Consider the following 12,042-nt stretch of genomic DNA (forward strand, 5'->3'; position numbering starts at 1 on the left):
AAACTGAGTTAATTACCGCATTATCGTACCGTTGCATTAGTTTAAAATGCTTAAGAAAGCATCTTTGTCATGACAGAAAGGTAGTATGAAACGACTGCTGGCAGGATAGCGACTTAAAAAGCAAAAATGCAGGGGAGCCAAAAGTACCATTTTTATTGGCTCATATTTATTTTATTTTATTTTATTTTTGTTTTCGCACCATTACAGTAGTTTAAAATGCTTAAGGAAACGTCTTTGTCACAACAGAAGGGTAGTATGGCAAGAGGGCTGGCAGGAGTAGCGACATAAAAAGGAAAAAAAAGGAAGGTGAGCCAACAGCACCTTTTTTCTTTTTTTTAATTTATTTTTTATTTATTTATTTTTTCATTTTTTTGTTTTTTGCTTTTTTTGTTTTTTTTTATTTTTTATTTTTTTTAACGGAAGGGTAGTATGGCGAGAGGGCTGGCAGGAGTAGCGACATAAAAAGGAAAAAAAAAGAAGGGAGAGCCAACAGCACCCGATGTTCCCAGGCGGTCACCCATCCAAGTACTAACCGGGCCCGATGTTGCTTAACTTCGGTGATCGGACGAGAACCGGTGTATTTAACATGGTATGGCCGTTGGCGCACATATACTGTAGGCGCACGGCAGAATTCGCATTCGGCTCTCCTCCCAACACACAAAATGTTAGTTTTCGGCCGCATTTGACGAAAGCACCTCCTTCCGCAACAGCGAGTTCCTCGAGGACGGCGCGGAGTGCGCGCCCGACGTCCCAGCAGAACGATTGCCGAATTGGCGGGCGCGCCGTCGCGTGTGTGAGACGCGCAGCTGTTCGTTGCACCTCCTGTCATTCGCTTGTCGCGTGCAACCTTCGACACACGCGGAAGGCGCATCTTGTCCCTGGTGTCCAGCGGGGGGCTGGCGCGCGGCCGACCGGCGTATGGTCTGTGCGGGGTGTGGCAGTGTCGTGCTGGAGGGCGCCACTGGTAGCGATGTGAGCTTCCTCGCCTCACACCGGGTGTTTGCGTAGTTGGCAGTGCATTCGCACCTTTCCTATCCCTGTCCCCGTCCCGACTTGGCCCGACTTTGCTCGACTGCCGCTCGCTGCCGCTCGGGTCGTGGTCCATATGACGGCGCAAGCACGACAAACGTCTGCGGGACTAGACGACGCGACTAAAGAAAAAATTTATGATTACAAATCAAATTTGGAACTTTACGGTGCAGCACAACAATAGGCGCTGACGCATTTCAGGGCAGATTCGTGCTGTTTTATCGTTTTCAAAGACTTCCCGGCAAACTTCGTTAGCACATTCTCCCTCAAACTGAGTTAATTACCGCATTATCGTACCGTTGCATTAGTTTAAAATGCTTAAGAAAGCATCTTTGTCATGACAGAAAGGTAGTATGAAACGACTGCTGGCAGGATAGCGACTTAAAAAGCAAAAATGCAGGGGAGCCAAAAGTACCATTTTTATTGGCTCATATTTATTTTATTTTATTTTATTTTTGTTTTCGCACCATTACAGTAGTTTAAAATGCTTAAGGAAACGTCTTTGTCACAACAGAAGGGTAGTATGGCAAGAGGGCTGGCAGGAGTAGCGACATAAAAAGGAAAAAAAAGGAAGGTGAGCCAACAGCACCTTTTTTCTTTTTTTAATTTATTTTTTATTTATTTATTTTTTCATTTTTTTGTTTTTTGCTTTTTTTGTTTTTTTTATTTTTTATTTTTTTTTAACGGAAGGGTAGTATGGCGAGAGGGCTGGCAGGAGTAGCGACATAAAAAGGAAAAAAAAAGAAGGGAGAGCCAACAGCACCCGATGTTCCCAGGCGGTCACCCATCCAAGTACTAACCGGGCCCGATGTTGCTTAACTTCGGTGATCGGACGAGAACCGGTGTATTTAACATGGTATGGCCGTTGGCGCACATATACTGTAGGCGCACGGCAGAATTCGCATTCGGCTCTCCTCCCAACACACAAAATGTTAGTTTTCGGCCGCATTTGACGAAAGCACCTCCTTCCGCAACAGCGAGTTCAAATGGCTGGCTCTGAGCACTATGGGACTCAACATCTTAGGTCATAAGTCCCCTAGAACTTAGAACTACTTAAACCTAACTAACCTAAGGACATCACACACACCCATGCCCGAGGCAGGATTCGAACCTGCGACCGTAGCAGTCCCGCGGTTCCGGACTGCAGCGCCAGAACCGCTAGACCACCACGGCCGGCCAACAGCGAGTTCCTCGAGGACGGCGCGGAGTGCGCGCCCGACGTCCCAGCAGAACGATTGCCGAATTGGCGGGCGCGCCGTCGCGTGTGTGAGACGCGCAGCTGCTCGTTGCACCTCCTGTCATTCGCTTGTCGCGTGCAACCTTCGACACACGCGGAAGGCGCATCTTGTCCCTGGTGTCCAGCGGGGGGCTGGCGCGCGGCCGACCGGCGTATGGTCTGTGCGGGGTGTGGCAGTGTCGTGCTGGAGGGCGCCACTGGTAGCGATGTGAGCTTCCTCGCCTCACACCGGGTGTTTGCGTAGTTGGCAGTGCATTCGCACCTTTCCTATCCCTGTCCCCGTCCCGACTTGGCCCGACTTTGCTCGACTGCCGCTCGCTGCCGCTCGGGTCGTGGTCCATATGACGGCGCAAGCACGACAAACGTCTGCGGGACTAGACGACGCGACTAAAGAAAAAATTTATGATTACAAATCAAATTTGGAACTTTACGGTGCAGCACAACAATAGGCGCTGACGCATTTCAGGGCAGATTCGTGCTGTTTTATCGTTTTCAAAGACTTCCCGGCAAACTTCGTTAGCACATTCTCCCTCAAACTGAGTTAATTACCGCATTATCGTACCGTTGCATTAGTTTAAAATGCTTAAGAAAGCATCTTTGTCATGACAGAAAGGTAGTATGAAACGACTGCTGGCAGGATAGCGACTTAAAAAGCAAAAATGCAGGGGAGCCAAAAGTACCATTTTTATTGGCTCATATTTATTTTATTTTATTTTATTTTTGTTTTCGCACCATTACAGTAGTTTAAAATGCTTAAGGAAACGTCTTTGTCACAACAGAAGGGTAGTATGGCAAGAGGGCTGGCAGGAGTAGCGACATAAAAAGGAAAAAAAAGGAAGGTGAGCCAACAGCACCTTTTTTCTTTTTTTTAATTTATTTTTTATTTATTTATTTTTTCATTTTTTTGTTTTTTGCTTTTTTTGTTTTTTTTATTTTTTATTTTTTTTAACGGAAGGGTAGTATGGCGAGAGGGCTGGCAGGAGTAGCGACATAAAAAGGAAAAAAAAAGAAGGGAGAGCCAACAGCACCCGATGTTCCCAGGCGGTCACCCATCCAAGTACTAACCGGGCCCGATGTTGCTTAACTTCGGTGATCGGACGAGAACCGGTGTATTTAACATGGTATGGCCGTTGGCGCACATATACTGTAGGCGCACGGCAGAATTCGCATTCGGCTCTCCTCCCAACACACAAAATGTTAGTTTTCGGCCGCATTTGACGAAAGCACCTCCTTCCGCAACAGCGAGTTCCTCGAGGACGGCGCGGAGTGCGCGCCCGACGTCCCAGCAGAACGATTGCCGAATTGGCGGGCGCGCCGTCGCGTGTGTGAGACGCGCAGCTGCTCGTTGCACCTCCTGTCATTCGCTTGTCGCGTGCAACCTTCGACACACGCGGAAGGCGCATCTTGTCCCTGGTGTCCAGCGGGGGGCTGGCGCGCGGCCGACCGGCGTATGGTCTGTGCGGGGTGTGGCAGTGTCGTGCTGGAGGGCGCCACTGGTAGCGATGTGAGCTTCCTCGCCTCACACCGGGTGTTTGCGTAGTTGGCAGTGCATTCGCACCTTTCCTATCCCTGTCCCCGTCCCGACTTGGCCCGACTTTGCTCGACTGCCGCTCGCTGCCGCTCGGGTCGTGGTCCATATGACGGCGCAAGCACGACAAACGTCTGCGGGACTAGACGACGCGACTAAAGAAAAAATTTATGATTACAAATCAAATTTGGAACTTTACGGTGCAGCACAACAATAGGCGCTGACGCATTTCAGGGCAGATTCGTGCTGTTTTATCGTTTTCAAAGACTTCCCGGCAAACTTCGTTAGCACATTCTCCCTCAAACTGAGTTAATTACCGCATTATCGTACCGTTGCATTAGTTTAAAATGCTTAAGAAAGCATCTTTGTCATGACAGAAAGGTAGTATGAAACGACTGCTGGCAGGATAGCGACTTAAAAAGCAAAAATGCAGGGGAGCCAAAAGTACCATTTTTATTGGCTCATATTTATTTTATTTTATTTTATTTTTGTTTTCGCACCATTACAGTAGTTTAAAATGCTTAAGGAAACGTCTTTGTCACAACAGAAGGGTAGTATGGCAAGAGGGCTGGCAGGAGTAGCGACATAAAAAGGAAAAAAAAGGAAGGTGAGCCAACAGCACCTTTTTTCTTTTTTTAATTTATTTTTTATTTATTTATTTTTTCTTTTTTTTGTTTTTTGCTTTTTTTGTTTTTTTTATTTTTTATTTTTTTTTAACGGAAGGGTAGTATGGCGAGAGGGCTGGCAGGAGTAGCGACATAAAAAGGAAAAAAAAAGAAGGGAGAGCCAACAGCACCCGATGTTCCCAGGCGGTCACCCATCCAAGTACTAACCGGGCCCGATGTTGCTTAACTTCGGTGATCGGACGAGAACCGGTGTATTTAACATGGTATGGCCGTTGGCGCACATGTACTGTAGGCGCACGGCAGAATTCGCATTCGGCTCTCCTCCCAACACACAAAATGTTAGTTTTCGGCCGCATTTGACGAAAGCACCTCCTTCCGCAACAGCGAGTTCCTCGAGGACGGCGCGGAGTGCGCGCCCGACGTCCCAGCAGAACGATTGCCGAATTGGCGGGCGCGCCGTCGCGTGTGTGAGACGCGCAGCTGCTCGTTGCACCTCCTGTCATTCGCTTGTCGCGTGCAACCTTCGACACACGCGGAAGGCGCATCTTGTCCCTGGTGTCCAGCGGGGGGCTGGCGCGCGGCCGACCGGCGTATGGTCTGTGCGGGGTGTGGCAGTGTCGTGCTGGAGGGCGCCACTGGTAGCGATGTGAGCTTCCTCGCCTCACACCGGGTGTTTGCGTAGTTGGCAGTGCATTCGCACCTTTCCTATCCCTGTCCCCGTCCCGACTTGGCCCGACTTTGCTCGACTGCCGCTCGCTGCCGCTCGGGTCGTGGTCCATATGACGGCGCAAGCACGACAAACGTCTGCGGGACTAGACGACGCGACTAAAGAAAAAATTTATGATTACAAATCAAATTTGGAACTTTACGGTGCAGCACAACAATAGGCGCTGACGCATTTCAGGGCAGATTCGTGCTGTTTTATCGTTTTCAAAGACTTCCCGGCAAACTTCGTTAGCACATTCTCCCTCAAACTGAGTTAATTACCGCATTATCGTACCGTTGCATTAGTTTAAAATGCTTAAGAAAGCATCTTTGTCATGACAGAAAGGTAGTATGAAACGACTGCTGGCAGGATAGCGACTTAAAAAGCAAAAATGCAGGGGAGCCAAAAGTACCATTTTTATTGGCTCATATTTATTTTATTTTATTTTATTTTTGTTTTCGCACCATTACAGTAGTTTAAAATGCTTAAGGAAACGTCTTTGTCACAACAGAAGGGTAGTATGGCAAGAGGGCTGGCAGGAGTAGCGACATAAAAAGGAAAAAAAAAGGAAGGTGAGCCAACAGCACCTTTTTTCTTTTTTTAATTTATTTTTTATTTATTTATTTTTTCATTTTTTTGTTTTTTGCTTTTTTTGTTTTTTTTATTTTTTATTTTTTTTTAACGGAAGGGTAGTATGGCGAGAGGGCTGGCAGGAGTAGCGACATAAAAAGGAAAAAAAAAGAAGGGAGAGCCAACAGCACCCGATGTTCCCAGGCGGTCACCCATCCAAGTACTAACCGGGCCCGATGTTGCTTAACTTCGGTGATCGGACGAGAACCGGTGTATTTAACATGGTATGGCCGTTGGCGCACATATACTGTAGGCGCACGGCAGAATTCGCATTCGGCTCTCCTCCCAACACACAAAATGTTAGTTTTCGGCCGCATTTGACGAAAGCACCTCCTTCCGCAACAGCGAGTTCCTCGAGGACGGCGCGGAGTGCGCGCCCGACGTCCCAGCAGAACGATTGCCGAATTGGCGGGCGCGCCGTCGCGTGTGTGAGACGCGCAGCTGCTCGTTGCACCTCCTGTCATTCGCTTGTCGCGTGCAACCTTCGACACACGCGGAAGGCGCATCTTGTCCCTGGTGTCCAGCGGGGGGCTGGCGCGCGGCCGACCGGCGTATGGTCTGTGCGGGGTGTGGCAGTGTCGTGCTGGAGGGCGCCACTGGTAGCGATGTGAGCTTCCTCGCCTCACACCGGGTGTTTGCGTAGTTGGCAGTGCATTCGCACCTTTCCTATCCCTGTCCCCGTCCCGACTTGGCCCGACTTTGCTCGACTGCCGCTCGCTGCCGCTCGGGTCGTGGTCCATATGACGGCGCAAGCACGACAAACGTCTGCGGGACTAGACGACGCGACTAAAGAAAAAATTTATGATTACAAATCAAATTTGGAACTTTACGGTGCAGCACAACAATAGGCGCTGACGCATTTCAGGGCAGATTCGTGCTGTTTTATCGTTTTCAAAGACTTCCCGGCAAACTTCGTTAGCACATTCTCCCTCAAACTGAGTTAATTACCGCATTATCGTACCGTTGCATTAGTTTAAAATGCTTAAGAAAGCATCTTTGTCATGACAGAAAGGTAGTATGAAACGACTGCTGGCAGGATAGCGACTTAAAAAGCAAAAATGCAGGGGAGCCAAAAGTACCATTTTTATTGGCTCATATTTATTTTATTTTATTTTATTTTTGTTTTCGCACCATTACAGTAGTTTAAAATGCTTAAGGAAACGTCTTTGTCACAACAGAAGGGTAGTATGGCAAGAGGGCTGGCAGGAGTAGCGACATAAAAAGGAAAAAAAAGGAAGGTGAGCCAACAGCACCTTTTTTCTTTTTTTAATTTATTTTTTATTTATTTATTTTTTCATTTTTTTGTTTTTTGCTTTTTTTGTTTTTTTTATTTTTTATTTTTTTTTAACGGAAGGGTAGTATGGCGAGAGGGCTGGCAGGAGTAGCGACATAAAAAGGAAAAAAAAAGAAGGGAGAGCCAACAGCACCCGATGTTCCCAGGCGGTCACCCATCCAAGTACTAACCGGGCCCGATGTTGCTTAACTTCGGTGATCGGACGAGAACCGGTGTATTTAACATGGTATGGCCGTTGGCGCACATATACTGTAGGCGCACGGCAGAATTCGCATTCGGCTCTCCTCCCAACACACAAAATGTTAGTTTTCGGCCGCATTTGACGAAAGCACCTCCTTCCGCAACAGCGAGTTCCTCGAGGACGGCGCGGAGTGCGCGCCCGACGTCCCAGCAGAACGATTGCCGAATTGGCGGGCGCGCCGTCGCGTGTGTGAGACGCGCAGCTGCTCGTTGCACCTCCTGTCATTCGCTTGTCGCGTGCAACCTTCGACACACGCGGAAGGCGCATCTTGTCCCTGGTGTCCAGCGGGGGGCTGGCGCGCGGCCGACCGGCGTATGGTCTGTGCGGGGTGTGGCAGTGTCGTGCTGGAGGGCGCCACTGGTAGCGATGTGAGCTTCCTCGCCTCACACCGGGTGTTTGCGTAGTTGGCAGTGCATTCGCACCTTTCCTATCCCTGTCCCCGTCCCGACTTGGCCCGACTTTGCTCGACTGCCGCTCGCTGCCGCTCGGGTCGTGGTCCATATGACGGCGCAAGCACGACAAACGTCTGCGGGACTAGACGACGCGACTAAAGAAAAAATTTATGATTACAAATCAAATTTGGAACTTTACGGTGCAGCACAACAATAGGCGCTGACGCATTTCAGGGCAGATTCGTGCTGTTTTATCGTTTTCAAAGACTTCCCGGCAAACTTCGTTAGCACATTCTCCCTCAAACTGAGTTAATTACCGCATTATCGTACCGTTGCATTAGTTTAAAATGCTTAAGAAAGCATCTTTGTCATGACAGAAAGGTAGTATGAAACGACTGCTGGCAGGATAGCGACTTAAAAAGCAAAAATGCAGGGGAGCCAAAAGTACCATTTTTATTGGCTCATATTTATTTTATTTTATTTTATTTTTGTTTTCGCACCATTACAGTAGTTTAAAATGCTTAAGGAAACGTCTTTGTCACAACAGAAGGGTAGTATGGCAAGAGGGCTGGCAGGAGTAGCGACATAAAAAGGAAAAAAAAGGAAGGTGAGCCAACAGCACCTTTTTTCTTTTTTTAATTTATTTTTTATTTATTTATTTTTTCATTTTTTTGTTTTTTGCTTTTTTTGTTTTTTTTATTTTTTATTTTTTTTTAACGGAAGGGTAGTATGGCGAGAGGGCTGGCAGGAGTAGCGACATAAAAAGGAAAAAAAAAGAAGGGAGAGCCAACAGCACCCGATGTTCCCAGGCGGTCACCCATCCAAGTACTAACCGGGCCCGATGTTGCTTAACTTCGGTGATCGGACGAGAACCGGTGTATTTAACATGGTATGGCCGTTGGCGCACATATACTGTAGGCGCACGGCAGAATTCGCATTCGGCTCTCCTCCCAACACACAAAATGTTAGTTTTCGGCCGCATTTGACGAAAGCACCTCCTTCCGCAACAGCGAGTTCCTCGAGGACGGCGCGGAGTGCGCGCCCGACGTCCCAGCAGAACGATTGCCGAATTGGCGGGCGCGCCGTCGCGTGTGTGAGACGCGCAGCTGCTCGTTGCACCTCCTGTCATTCGCTTGTCGCGTGCAACCTTCGACACACGCGGAAGGCGCATCTTGTCCCTGGTGTCCAGCGGGGGGCTGGCGCGCGGCCGACCGGCGTATGGTCTGTGCGGGGTGTGGCAGTGTCGTGCTGGAGGGCGCCACTGGTAGCGATGTGAGCTTCCTCGCCTCACACCGGGTGTTTGCGTAGTTGGCAGTGCATTCGCACCTTTCCTATCCCTGTCCCCGTCCCGACTTGGCCCGACTTTGCTCGACTGCCGCTCGCTGCCGCTCGGGTCGTGGTCCATATGACGGCGCAAGCACGACAAACGTCTGCGGGACTAGACGACGCGACTAAAGAAAAAATTTATGATTACAAATCAAATTTGGAACTTTACGGTGCAGCACAACAATAGGCGCTGACGCATTTCAGGGCAGATTCGTGCTGTTTTATCGTTTTCAAAGACTTCCCGGCAAACTTCGTTAGCACATTCTCCCTCAAACTGAGTTAATTACCGCATTATCGTACCGTTGCATTAGTTTAAAATGCTTAAGAAAGCATCTTTGTCATGACAGAAAGGTAGTATGAAACGACTGCTGGCAGGATAGCGACTTAAAAAGCAAAAATGCAGGGGAGCCAAAAGTACCATTTTTATTGGCTCATATTTATTTTATTTTATTTTATTTTTGTTTTCGCACCATTACAGTAGTTTAAAATGCTTAAGGAAACGTCTTTGTCACAACAGAAGGGTAGTATGGCAAGAGGGCTGGCAGGAGTAGCGACATAAAAAGGAAAAAAAAGGAAGGTGAGCCAACAGCACCTTTTTTCTTTTTTTAATTTATTTTTTATTTATTTATTTTTTCTTTTTTTTGTTTTTTGCTTTTTTTGTTTTTTTTATTTTTTATTTTTTTTTAACGGAAGGGTAGTATGGCGAGAGGGCTGGCAGGAGTAGCGACATAAAAAGGAAAAAAAAAGAAGGGAGAGCCAACAGCACCCGATGTTCCCAGGCGGTCACCCATCCAAGTACTAACCGGGCCCGATGTTGCTTAACTTCGGTGATCGGACGAGAACCGGTGTATTTAACATGGTATGGCCGTTGGCGCACATGTACTGTAGGCGCACGGCAGAATTCGCATTCGGCTCTCCTCCCAACACACAAAATGTTAGTTTTCGGCCGCATTTGACGAAAGCACCTCCTTCCGCAACAGCGAGTTCCTCGAGGACGGCGCGGAGTGCGCGCCCGACGTCCCAGCAGAACGATTGCCGAATTGGCGGGCGCGCCGTCGCGTGTGTGAGACGCGCAGCTGCTCGTTGCACCTCCTGTCATTCGCTTGTCGCGTGCAACCTTCGACACACGCGGAAGGCGCATCTTGTCCCTGGTGTCCAGCGGGGGGCTGGCGCGCGGCCGACCGGCGTATGGTCTGTGCGGGGTGTGGCAGTGTCGTGCTGGAGGGCGCCACTGGTAGCGATGTGAGCTTCCTCGCCTCACACCGGGTGTTTGCGTAGTTGGCAGTGCATTCGCACCTTTCCTATCCCTGTCCCCGTCCCGACTTGGCCCGACTTTGCTCGACTGCCGCTCGCTGCCGCTCGGGTCGTGGTCCATATGACGGCGCAAGCACGACAAACGTCTGCGGGACTAGACGACGCGACTAAAGAAAAAATTTATGATTACAAATCAAATTTGGAACTTTACGGTGCAGCACAACAATAGGCGCTGACGCATTTCAGGGCAGATTCGTGCTGTTTTATCGTTTTCAAAGACTTCCCGGCAAACTTCGTTAGCACATTCTCCCTCAAACTGAGTTAATTACCGCATTATCGTACCGTTGCATTAGTTTAAAATGCTTAAGAAAGCATCTTTGTCATGACAGAAAGGTAGTATGAAACGACTGCTGGCAGGATAGCGACTTAAAAAGCAAAAATGCAGGGGAGCCAAAAGTACCATTTTTATTGGCTCATATTTATTTTATTTTATTTTATTTTTGTTTTCGCACCATTACAGTAGTTTAAAATGCTTAAGGAAACGTCTTTGTCACAACAGAAGGGTAGTATGGCAAGAGGGCTGGCAGGAGTAGCGACATAAAAAGGAAAAAAAAAGGAAGGTGAGCCAACAGCACCTTTTTTCTTTTTTTAATTTATTTTTTATTTATTTATTTTTCATTTTTTTGTTTTTTGCTTTTTTTGTTTTTTTTATTTTTTATTTTTTTTTAACGGAAGGGTAGTATGGCGAGAGGGCTGGCAGGAGTAGCGACATAAAAAGGAAAAAAAAAGAAGGGAGAGCCAACAGCACCCGATGTTCCCAGGCGGTCACCCATCAAAGTACTAACCGGGCCCGATGTTGCTTAACTTCGGTGATCGGACGAGAACCGGTGTATTTAACATGGTATGGCCGTTGGCGCACATATACTGTAGGCGCACGGCAGAATTCGCATTCGGCTCTCCTCCCAACACACAAAATGTTAGTTTTCGGCCGCATTTGACGAAAGCACCTCCTTCCGCAACAGCGAGTTCCTCGAGGACGGCGCGGAGTGCGCGCCCGACGTCCCAGCAGAACGATTGCCGAATTGGCGGGCGCGCCGTCGCGTGTGTGAGACGCGCAGCTGCTCGTTGCACCTCCTGTCATTCGCTTGTCGCGTGCAACCTTCGACACACGCGGAAGGCGCATCTTGTCCCTGGTGTCCAGCGGGGGGCTGGCGCGCGGCCGACCGGCGTATGGTCTGTGCGGGGTGTGGCAGTGTCGTGCTGGAGGGCGCCACTGGTAGCGATGTGAGCTTCCTCGCCTCACACCGGGTGTTTGCGTAGTTGGCAGTGCATTCGCACCTTTCCTATCCCTGTCCCCGTCCCGACTTGGCCCGACTTTGCTCGACTGCCGCTCGCTGCCGCTCGGGTCGTGGTCCATATGACGGCGCAAGCACGACAAACGTCTGCGGGACTAGACGACGCGACTAAAGAAAAAATTTATGATTACAAATCAAATTTGGAACTTTACGGTGCAGCACAACAATAGGCGCTGACGCATTTCAGGGCAGATTCGTGCTGTTTTATCGTTTTCAAAGACTTCCCGGCAAACTTCGTTAGCACATTCTCCCTCAAACTGAGTTAATTACCGCATTATCGTACCGTTGCATTAGTTTAAAATGCTTAAGAAAGCATCTTTGTCATGACAGAAAGGTAGTATGAAACGACTGCTGGCAGGATAGCGACTTAAAAAGCAAAAATGCAGGGGAGCCAAAAGTACCATTTTTATTGGCTCATATTTAT

At 48.5% G+C, this 12,042-nt stretch overlaps 9 non-coding genes across 9 annotated transcripts; all 9 read right to left on the bottom strand.

The window, feature by feature from the left end:
- Positions 1 to 484: 484 nt before the first annotated feature.
- On the bottom strand, positions 485 to 603 carry LOC126213779 (5S ribosomal RNA). Its single transcript, XR_007541427.1, has one exon. It is a non-coding gene; the product is annotated as a 5S ribosomal RNA (ribosomal RNA).
- A 1,177-nt stretch (positions 604 to 1,780) lies between these two features.
- LOC126213780 (5S ribosomal RNA) lies at positions 1,781 to 1,899 on the bottom strand. The gene has a single exon (XR_007541428.1). It is a non-coding gene; the product is annotated as a 5S ribosomal RNA (ribosomal RNA).
- Positions 1,900 to 3,282: 1,383 nt separating this feature from the next.
- LOC126213781 (5S ribosomal RNA) lies at positions 3,283 to 3,401 on the bottom strand. Its single transcript, XR_007541429.1, has one exon. It is a non-coding gene; the product is annotated as a 5S ribosomal RNA (ribosomal RNA).
- Positions 3,402 to 4,578: 1,177 nt separating this feature from the next.
- On the bottom strand, positions 4,579 to 4,697 carry LOC126213782 (5S ribosomal RNA). The gene has a single exon (XR_007541430.1). It is a non-coding gene; the product is annotated as a 5S ribosomal RNA (ribosomal RNA).
- A 1,178-nt stretch (positions 4,698 to 5,875) lies between these two features.
- On the bottom strand, positions 5,876 to 5,994 carry LOC126213783 (5S ribosomal RNA). Its single transcript, XR_007541431.1, has one exon. It is a non-coding gene; the product is annotated as a 5S ribosomal RNA (ribosomal RNA).
- Positions 5,995 to 7,171: 1,177 nt separating this feature from the next.
- Positions 7,172 to 7,290, bottom strand: LOC126213784 (5S ribosomal RNA). The gene has a single exon (XR_007541432.1). It is a non-coding gene; the product is annotated as a 5S ribosomal RNA (ribosomal RNA).
- A 1,177-nt stretch (positions 7,291 to 8,467) lies between these two features.
- LOC126213786 (5S ribosomal RNA) lies at positions 8,468 to 8,586 on the bottom strand. The gene has a single exon (XR_007541433.1). It is a non-coding gene; the product is annotated as a 5S ribosomal RNA (ribosomal RNA).
- A 1,177-nt stretch (positions 8,587 to 9,763) lies between these two features.
- LOC126213787 (5S ribosomal RNA) lies at positions 9,764 to 9,882 on the bottom strand. The gene has a single exon (XR_007541434.1). It is a non-coding gene; the product is annotated as a 5S ribosomal RNA (ribosomal RNA).
- Positions 9,883 to 11,059: 1,177 nt separating this feature from the next.
- LOC126213929 (5S ribosomal RNA) lies at positions 11,060 to 11,178 on the bottom strand. Its single transcript, XR_007541563.1, has one exon. It is a non-coding gene; the product is annotated as a 5S ribosomal RNA (ribosomal RNA).
- Between the last annotated feature and the right edge of the window lie 864 nt (positions 11,179 to 12,042).

Source organism: Schistocerca nitens, chromosome 11 (assembly GCF_023898315.1).
Source record: "Schistocerca nitens isolate TAMUIC-IGC-003100 chromosome 11, iqSchNite1.1, whole genome shotgun sequence".
Taxonomy (NCBI): Eukaryota; Metazoa; Arthropoda; class Insecta; order Orthoptera; family Acrididae; genus Schistocerca; species Schistocerca nitens.